The sequence below is a fragment of the Astyanax mexicanus genome, chromosome 24 (genome assembly GCF_023375975.1).
Source record: "Astyanax mexicanus isolate ESR-SI-001 chromosome 24, AstMex3_surface, whole genome shotgun sequence".
Classification (NCBI taxonomy): domain Eukaryota; kingdom Metazoa; phylum Chordata; class Actinopteri; order Characiformes; family Acestrorhamphidae; genus Astyanax; species Astyanax mexicanus.
This window is the reverse complement of record NC_064431.1, coordinates 19,936,797-19,947,075: the sequence shown is the minus strand read 5'-3', so window position 1 is coordinate 19,947,075 and position 10,279 is coordinate 19,936,797.

The window sequence follows — 10,279 nt, the reverse complement described above, 5'->3', positions numbered from 1 at the left end:
TAGAAAATGTCAGTATGTTTATATATATATATATATGTATTTATTTATATTTTTTACACATGTCCTCAGTGACAGAACTCATGCATGCAGTAATGATATTTCAATTTATTATGTTTGATTCACTCTGTCACCTGATCTTAGTCACAGAATGTACTGTATATATGAGTGGACAGTACAGTCACATTCACTTTTTTTCATTGTGACTAAAAAGGTACAGCACAAAGTAGTGGTTGCACTGCAAGGTTTGAATGGCAGTGTTCTCACTTATTCTAACAAGCTGCACAATCTCACACCTCTCTGGATGTGCTCAGGCCCCAGCATATTGGTCCCGGTCATAGAAACTTTGGTGACATTCAAGCCACAGCGTGGACCAAATAAGCTAGACGAAATCACCTGAACGAGAGGTCTTGTTAGTGGGTGACTCAAACAAACCTTGGTGCGATTGTCAGACAGAGGTGTTCACAAAGATTTGGAAATATACTCCATATCTCTTCCATGAACACATGTAAAAAGTTATGTAATATATGTTTAAATTGAAAATTCTTATTGCAAAGTTATTGTGAAAACAATGTTTATCATAAAAATCGCGACCCAACAAGAGAAAGAAAAGTATTCTTACCTTTGACAATGAAAGTCAGTGTCAGGTTTGGAGCAGGTAGGAGGCGCGGACGCAAATGAAAGTTAACATTTATAATAGAAAATAAACAACAAACAAACCAACAAAACAAAAGAAAAACAGAGAACATGGGAGAGGCATAAACCATAACAAAGGAAACACAAAACCTGACCGACACAAAATACGCAAAACCACGGATGAGGGAGACAAGAACGAATTGAACTATTTATACACACAAAAGGAGACAGGAAACAAGAAACACCTGAGGACAGGTACAAGGAGGTGGAGCTACAAATGAACAGGTAAGACGGTGGCACATGGAGGAACACAGGGCTGGGGCGGAGCTACAAATGAACACAGACATGGGCACGTGGAGGAACATGTACTGAGGGAAAAGGTAAACAAACAGAGAAACACAAGCACAGAAAGAAGACGACAGGAAACAGGGCAAGGATGTGACAGTCAATGTAAAAGATTTAATTCCAAGTCATTTTGGAGCATTTCTATTGGTAAGTTCATTAACAGATTTTGAAATACTGTAAAGAAAGTTTGTAAGAGCATGTCAAAAATAAAAATCACCAACAGTGGAAATAGTGAAGGACAATGGTCAAATATGGCATGTGCGATAACCAATGTTTTTTTGCTTTTTCCTTCAGCCAAATCACCGTTGGTCTCCTTTTCAGGCACTTTGACCCCCATAGTTACATTGATGCAGTTCTGCAACCAGTTCTAATTTTTATGAACACACACTCAGTAGAGCTTTTCCAACAAAACAATGCTTGTCCACATACAACTGCTGTCTTAGGAGCGTGCCTTGAAGATACAGATACTGTGCCATGTGGTAAGAGCTGTGACGTTTGTTTTGAATCTAAAGAAGATCCAATAATAAAGATGAAGTGTAGTAAACAGTCGATTATTCTTATTCACAGATCTTTATATATATATATATACATATCACAACCCAAAATGATATATATATATGCCATGGCTCCTTGCATCGACAGACGTATTTTGTTTTCTAGGATAATAAAAATGTGTATGATTCTATAGGATGCAAAATTTAAAACTCCACCCTTACCAGACAATCTGAAAGCACTGCATTAGAATATTTAAGCTGCACAATATGGATTAGAATGTTTATAATGTTGCGTTACAAATGTGTTACCCATGCATTAAACAATGCTTCTGTACGCTCTAACAAAGAGTGACTGAGAGCATATGGTCATTAAAATGTGGGCTGCTAAATTTCGGATTAGAGCGTATCCTGCAGCATTTCGGGCCGCGGTAAAAGATGTGTCCTGGCGAATCTCGTCCGCAAATGTTTGTTGTGAATTTAAAGGAGAGATCTATTAATAGAGTTGGAGACTGTGTAGCGGAGAGTCCATTATGGTCTTTTTTTACCCTTTCCTCCGGCTTTTTTCCTGTCAGCACTCGTGCCTCACTCCGTCCTACTCTTTCTCCTGATACCGAGCAGGCTCCCTAGCAACCCGTTGCTATTAGATACTGCTGGGCCAGTCGCCATGGCAGCAGAATCTACTGCTTTTTTTCTTGTCCTCCTAATAGTAAACCCTTTCGTTCTCTTTTATGACATGAAAAATGTACTGCGTGAAAAGAAGTAAACAGGCATTATGGAGTAGATCATGTGGGCAATGCCGTCTACAGATGCCGACCTCCAGTGTGATTTAGTCGGAGCGATGTTACACGATGTACAGTATCTCCTTTTTTTTTTATACACACACACACTGTCTCTCTCTCTCTCTCTCATACACACACACACACACTGCAGTCTTTGCATATTGATCTTGCATAACTCTCAGTCCATCATAGCTTCTTCCCTTGTCCAACAGGTATTTGTGACTGGAATGCCAATGATGCAGCAGGATGTTAATTACTGGACCTGGGCTGGCTGGACAAGATCTCTGGGCATCCCTCCATTAGAGGGAACATGTAATGGATTTGTCTTTTCTTTATTTATTTCTGCTCCCTGAGATCCACTTATGTCATTTGTGTGGGTTGGGTTTGTGATTTAAAACATAATTGATTTTACCTGACCTGTTTCCTCGCCCTCGATATGCCTCTCAGTATGTTTAGTATTGTGCCTTTAACCCTTTAACAGTCCCAGTAGGAAATACACTATACAGTGTCATAAATGTAAAGCAAAAACTCTTGAGATATGTGTAAGTTTTAGATTAAAGGTGTGGTCGTGTTACACACAAGTCTTGCCACAAGAGCCTGTAGATATTCTTTGCTTGCTGCCCTATAAAAAAAGGCTCTTTTAGGCAACTTCTGGGTAGTATACATCTTAGTGAGAGATTGATGACTGTTAGACATGTCTCCAAGTCTCTAGGACACACTCGTATTGGGGAATAGTGCACAGTGTATCGGCATAAATTCAACAAAAATAAAAAGTAATCTAACTTCTGAACGCATCAGTAAGGGATGCTGTATTATACCTCTACATCAAGGCGCAAATGTGTCAACAGGCTCTGTAAACTGACAGCACTAATTTAAAACAAATCCGGAATCTAATATAATATTAGTCCTTTAAAGCATGCAATCAGTCCTTTTAAAGCATGCAATCATAGCAGAATGACAGCACAGATGGAACGCTGTTGCAAAGCAAGGCAGCAAAATTTTCAACAAAGCTGGCTCTCTGAAACCAGAGGAGCAATTTTGCAGCATAATATTTATAGGATTCTTGCGCCAAAGCCTTTGATGGTATATGTGGAAGCTGCAATGTAATGTTACGTGAGACATCATGGGTTCTATCTGAATGATATGACAGAAGGTGCTGAATACCCTTGGAAAGCAATGTAAACAGCAAACAGGGCTGGGGGAAAATGCTGGCATGCCAACAGTAACTGAACAAAACAAAGGACGTTTTTAGAACAAGTCATTCTCAGTGAGCAATGATTCAGCGGTATGGATCTGACATCCCCGGACTGGGGGCTCTGGCAGTGGGCACAGGAAACATTTTGAGTTTGAATCAGGGTGACTATTAGTAGAGTCCTTACTGCCAAGCAGAGTTCGCAAGCATCCATCGCTTCCGCTTATAGCAGCTAAAATGTCCTGATGCCCTGAACGGCATTGTCCTGACAAAGGCCCAGCGCACTAAAGTCCAGTTAATAAAGTGCCTGAAAACAAGACAATTCAGACAATGAGATTTTTGCTGGACTGCCATTGGCCAGCATACCCAGATAACATGAAGAATCACCCAAGATTTGGCTTATATATAGCATGCATCGGCCATGCAGAATTGGGCCAAATGCAGCTCATACTCAAGTTGGAGCAGATCAATTCCCATATTATACTTGGCAACCGAGGTGTTGGCACATGCATCACAGGACAATTCCTATAGTATACTTAGTAACTGAGGAGTTGGCACATTCAACAGTCTGCCCAGAAGTAATCTGAGCATTTGGGCCATAATCAGACCTAGACTGGTAAAGGACTCAATCCTTGCTCTCAGAGCCTTAAGATGTAGATCATATATTTACTAGTATTTAGAACCTTGATCAACATTGCTTGTGATTAATGCTAAGGTCGCATTCAATGAATGCAATGCTAACGCCCTGATTACGATGGTGGGCAAAGGCTAATTCTGCAGTGGTGATGCTGCTACCAAAGGAGCAATGCTTAAATAGGCTGTCAGTTAGCACTGTGGCAATGCTAAAGGAGCATGTCTGAGGTTAACAAACCTATTTATACCACTGCAACAGTTCTCTGTTGGCATCTCTAAACTGCAACAACACAACTAACGCAAACATTAACTCTCCTCACTGAAGCTTGATGAAAAAAGGCAGTCTTTGCACATGTGTATTTCAACGAAGTTATTCAGTAAGTGAAATTACCGCTTCTGGGCTGGCCCACTATGAGATTAATCCATGACTTCAAAGCAAATGAAGGGAAACCCTGTTACTGTAAGGGCACTATTGAGTATGAATAGGCATAAACATGGAAGTGGATTATACATACTAGTGGGAGGGCGGTTGACAGTCATTATGATGCTGATTCAAATTCGAAAATATCTCAGGTCAACTGCTCTGTAATCGTAAATAACACATTAAGTGGAATTGAAAAGCAAGCTGCAGCGAGTAATAACGAGAGACAAAGGCATGTTAGAGATGACACAGTCTGTCCATTAATTATAGGCACAGTCATGAAGCGAAGTCAGACCTCGCCACTCTAATAAATTCCCCAGTCATAAAGTCAAAGGCGTTTAATAACTAGCCTCAGGAGCTGGAGGCAGAACAAGAATCTATCAGACAAGGCCGTCTCTTTTCAGCTCCTTTATATTTTGAGGTGATTCTAACAAAACTCCATATCTCAGAAATGTGAAATGTGGCACACCTTAACTATTAATGCAAGGCTTTAGTTTTTGGCAATGCAGATATGGCTGCGAAAAATCTAAATCTAAGCTACCACATATGCACGTTAATACTGTCCTGCAGTTCAAGAAATGGTATATTGACTATGCAGCTTAAATAGCTCCCATCCCTTCTAGACTGTTGCTATATGGTTGCTATGGTAGTCCAGGTGATTTATTTTATGTTGCTGCCAACTGGTTGTTGTGGCATAGCAGGTGGTTATTATGGTGTTGCTATGATTGTACTATGTGATTGCTGGATAGGTGCACTACAGCATTGCAAAGTGATTGCAATGGTGTTAGAGGTAGTTGCTTTGGTTTTGTTCTGTGGTTTCTAGAGTGCTGCTGGTAAGGTACTTCCCAGATGGTTCTTACAGTGTCTCAGTTGCTTGTCAAGTTGTTGGTGTGGTAACTCGTGTGGTTGTTTGAGTGTTACTACTGTATTTGTACAAACACGACACAAGAAGTGTACAGAAACTTTTTGATGCCGTTCATTCAAATGGGGAAAAATCCTCAAAATAATCTGTTTATTAGGCTGAAAGGCTAAAAAAAATGTGTACAAGCCTGAATCACAAAATCAGACCAATTAATGTGAATTTAGAATGGTGCCTATGTGTTTTGCAGTGTGCATATCAAAAATATGCACTGTTTCTACAATTCCATTTATTACAGGCAGCTGCATCTTGAAACATTGACAGAATATGAAAAATGACTTCTGTCAGTGCAGCTTTGGAGTTATGTTCTGCTAACTTTATTAGTCTGCCTGAGGTCACCTGTTCACCTACTCACATATGGCACGATCATGCAAGGTCAGAGTGTGCCCAGAACGTGTGGAAGCCTGTCTTTGTCTCTTTCTCAATTATGGCTGGCAAACAGCCCTAGGTTCATCCTGACCACATGGAGGCCACCACTGCACAGATGGACAGAGGGGGCTAAAGGGAGAAACGCCCAGACTAGTTGTCCCTCGCCATCTCTGGGTGTCTTTGACTTTTTGGAGCCAGCATAGGTCCAGTTTCCCCAAAGCCAACTCCTGTCATAGGCCATTATGTGGCAAGCCAGCGAACAGATCGTTCTCACAATGGTGCGAAGGGGTGACTTTCAGCACACTCCCTTTTTTCCCCTCAAATCAGCAATCCAATATGGCCACCACCCAAGTGTCATCCCTGTCCTCCTCCATTATCTCTCAGCCAGTGTCGCTAGCCTTCCGGAGAGACAGCAGCTGAAAACAGCTGCCCGGTGCTCTCAGTGTCAAGGTCAGAGGCGCACCATTCCAGCACTGCCCTGGGTTAGGGCATCATTGCATGCCCAACCACCAAAGGGAGAGTTCACCAACAGGTTAAAGAAAGTACTATTTTTTCACATCACCACATCCAATCAAATCTCTCCTAAATACCAACCAGGGAAAACCATCAAGTTTACTTGAGTCTTATTAGATCTTCCACGAGTTCATACTCCAGTTGGCGAGGATATTATAGCAGTTGGCCCTGATTGCATGTGCTAACACACTGTTTACCGAGTTTATTATGGCAATCGAACCATGCCGCTTTTACCAACTCTCCCGTAGATAAGTATTAACCACACCACAAGGCAAATGAAGAGTTTTATCCAATGCTGCCTTTCATCAGTTTAGCTGAGCTCACAGACAGCTGTTATAATGTTGCTTGCCAGATTGTTGCTACAGTGTTGCAAGCAGATTGTTCCTTTTTCCCTTTTCCCCTCATATCAGCAATCCACCACTCAAGTGTCATCCCTTTACCATTGTCTATTGTCTCCCAGATAGAATCCCCAGCCTTCCAGAGCGACAGGTGCTCTCAGTGTCAAGGTCGCACTACTTCTGTGCCACGTTGGGTTAGGGCATCACACACCAAACCACAAAAGGGAGAGTTCACCAACAGGTTAAAGCAGGTGGTATTTTTCCACATCTCCACATTCCATCCAATCTCTCTCAAATAAAGGCAACCTGGGAGAACCGTCAAGTTTCCGCATACAGATCATTCGTTCAACTTTGGTTTAGGTTTACTTAAATCTTCCCAGATCGACTTTGTTGAAGAAGAAAAACAAAAAGCGTCACTGTGTGTTCAAGATCATAAGACCACCGGCTTTGAAAACAATCTCTTCTTGCCGGGTAAAGTGTAGATTGAGCCACAGATAAGATGCATCTCATCTGAGCTTTCCTTCGCCAGAGAGGCACAGGGGAGGTATGTAACTCAACATGACTCCTCTGTAATTCCACTTTAATTGAATTGGTTCTGAGCGCTTGTTGGAAATCAAGTCCTCTGGCTCCCCGCCACACTCATCAAACCTTTGACTACACCTCAAATGCACATCTGGGGGCTCCTGCTAACAGGAACACAATTGAACAATGTTGCATTCATCTATCGGCCTCCTAATGTCCCCTGATGACCCGTTAGGTTGCCTTTTCTCATTTTTCGGATTGTGATTTGCCCTCTCTCGGGTTGAGCATTTTCAAACCTGGCACAGCTTGTTCTGTCCCATCATTTGCAGTCGATTTCACTCCGACAGCAAGAGGCATATAATGCGAAAGTCAAAGATAAGGCCCTATGATTTCCATGATATGAACAACATGGATGGGATTCTGGAATAAAATGGACGCTTGACGCATTAAATGATTTCACATATAAAGATAGAAATGCAAAAATTTTGTAAAAAACTCTGCTTGAATTTTCCAAACAGTTTTTAGCAATTAAGCCTAATACACATGTCCACATCCTTCTGTTGTTAAGCACATAAGTTACATTATGATTAGTGGTGTAACCAATTACAGATAATCCTTCATCCAATGCATACTAACCACAGATTTTGCTTACATAGTCAGTTTTACTGCTAAAACAGTGGTCAACATTGTAACAGCCTCATCCAACAATCCGAAGGACCTTGTGCCACATTGCTACTGGCCTCCAGCTATGGGTCTTGTCCAACATTGCTACTGCACCATTAACATGCTGGCTACCAGTCCCATCCAACATCACTACTACGGAGTTAGCATGGCCCATCTAACAAATTAGACACCAGGATACTTAATCTCTCTGTTCTAATATGTTAAGCACCTCCAGTGGAAAAGAGGCCATGGAGACATGAAAGCCCGAAGGCAACACATTACCCAAACAGTTACATTAAAAGTCACTAATACTAATGAACATACAGACCATGTAAAATAAAAAGTTACTAATACAAACGAGCAAACAGGATAGGAGAACACTGCAAGCGACAGCACAGAAGAGCTCATGTCTTTTCCACTTCAATTACAGCACTTTCGGCTCTGAGATGTTCATTGTCATGCCTCAGATAGGCCAGGAACCAATCGTTTCTGTTGTCAGAATCGAGACCAGGCATTCTTGGCAGGTGGTATTTCTATTCCTTTGGTTGCTTCTGAATCTTGGGAGACCACATCTTTTAGAATCAAGGGCTTAGAGTGCTTTTTCTCATTGTGCATAGAGGCCATGAGTAGCTCTCGGAGAAAGGTGGTGTCTGGTCACGGTCTTTGCGAAGGCAACAAAAGATAGGTACCCCCTTCAATAATTCATGAGCCATAGCTTCCACCTGTAAAATGCTGCTGACAGATGCACTCGGCTCCCCACTCAGGAACCATACCACATTGTCTCGGGTTGTCCTCTTCATTCGGATATCATACTGGGAACAGATTAAGCCATTACTTTATCGTGGAAAACAGAATACCACACGGAACACTGAGCAATGCAAAGGTGTCTAGTTTGGTTGCTGCTTTTGAAGAGTTTTTATGGAAGTATTAGATGACCATTAGGATAACTTTTAGAAATAATTTCACTATTTAAACATTTCATGCAATTTAATCCCATGGCCATTCTTAAGATAAATGAGAGATTGTTCAAAGCCGAAATTTAGTATATATTATTAGAAAGTTCTGTTCAAATGAGAGCATTTCCCCCCCTTGATTTCTGTTCATGCATAGTGATAAGTGAACACAGCTAAATTTCTTACTGGGAAGGAACCCATGTAGACAAGGGCAGCATAGAATCTCCATCCAGATAGAGACTTGAACCCAAGACTCCAGTGCTGGAAGATAAATGCGCTAAACACCAAGCCACCAGGTTAGTGGTTAGTGTTAAGTTTAATTCTAGCTCAAGTCAAGTTTAGGTCTTGGTTGAGGTACAGGTTACTTTAGGTTTATTTTGAATTGTAAGTACAGTTCAGGTTCAGATTGAGGTGTATGTTAAGGTTAGACGTAGGTAAAGTTTAGGATTTGGTTGAGGAACAGGATAAAATTAGGTTTATTTTAAATTGTAGGTACAGAATAGGTTAAGATTGAGATGCTGGTTAACTTTAGGCTTAGGTTAATGTCTAGGTTACGTGTAAGTTTAGGTATAGGTAAAATTTAGGTTTGAGGTTGATGTGTAGGTTAAGTTTGGATTTATTTTGAATTGTAGGTCCAGTTTAGGTTGAGATTGAGGTGTAGATTAAGTTTAGGCTTAGGTGAATGTGCAGGTTAAGTGTAAGTTTAGGTGTAGGTTGTAACGCTGTGTTGAAGGACGGGACGAGGAGAGCGGACGCTAATGCAAGTAATATTTATTGAAAAACAGAAAACAAAACATAAACCAAACAGAAACTCAGACACATGGAGACCAACTAACAGACGGGATTAACACAGCCGTGACAGACGTGAAAACGCACAAGAACCGACAAAAACACTACTGACAGAGACGCTTAAATACACACACAAGGCGGGAAAGAGAACAGGTAACACCTGGGGACTGACTAACGAGGGGCGGAGCTACACATGGACACAGGTGAGTGGAAAAACACCAGGGAAGAAACACAGAGAAGCCGGGACACGTGAGAATAACCGACATGAGAAAAGACAGAAAACAGGCAAAAGATGTGACATAGGTAAAGTTTAGATTTGAGATGACGGTATAGAGTGAGGTTAGGTTTAGGATGAGCTGTAGTATGTTAGGTTGAGGTGGTGTAAGTTAATTGTAGGATGAGGTGTAGCAAGTTATGTTTAGGTTTAGGTACAGATTAATTTAGGTTTAGGTTGAGTTGTAGTAGGTTAGGTTTAGGTCTAAGATGAGCAGTAAAAATTAAGTTTAGATTTATGGTTGAGGTGTAGTGGCTTGAAATAAGGTAGGTTGAGGTATAAGGTGATGTGAGGGTCAAACTACATGTATTATACACTCTATGAATCCTGAAATGTTGCATATGTACAAATTCTCCCTGAGACCAGGCTGCTACCTCAACTCTTAGTCTTCAACAAAACTAAAAAAAAAGCTTCAAAGCTTCTCCCTCGCCTTTCCTGAGCT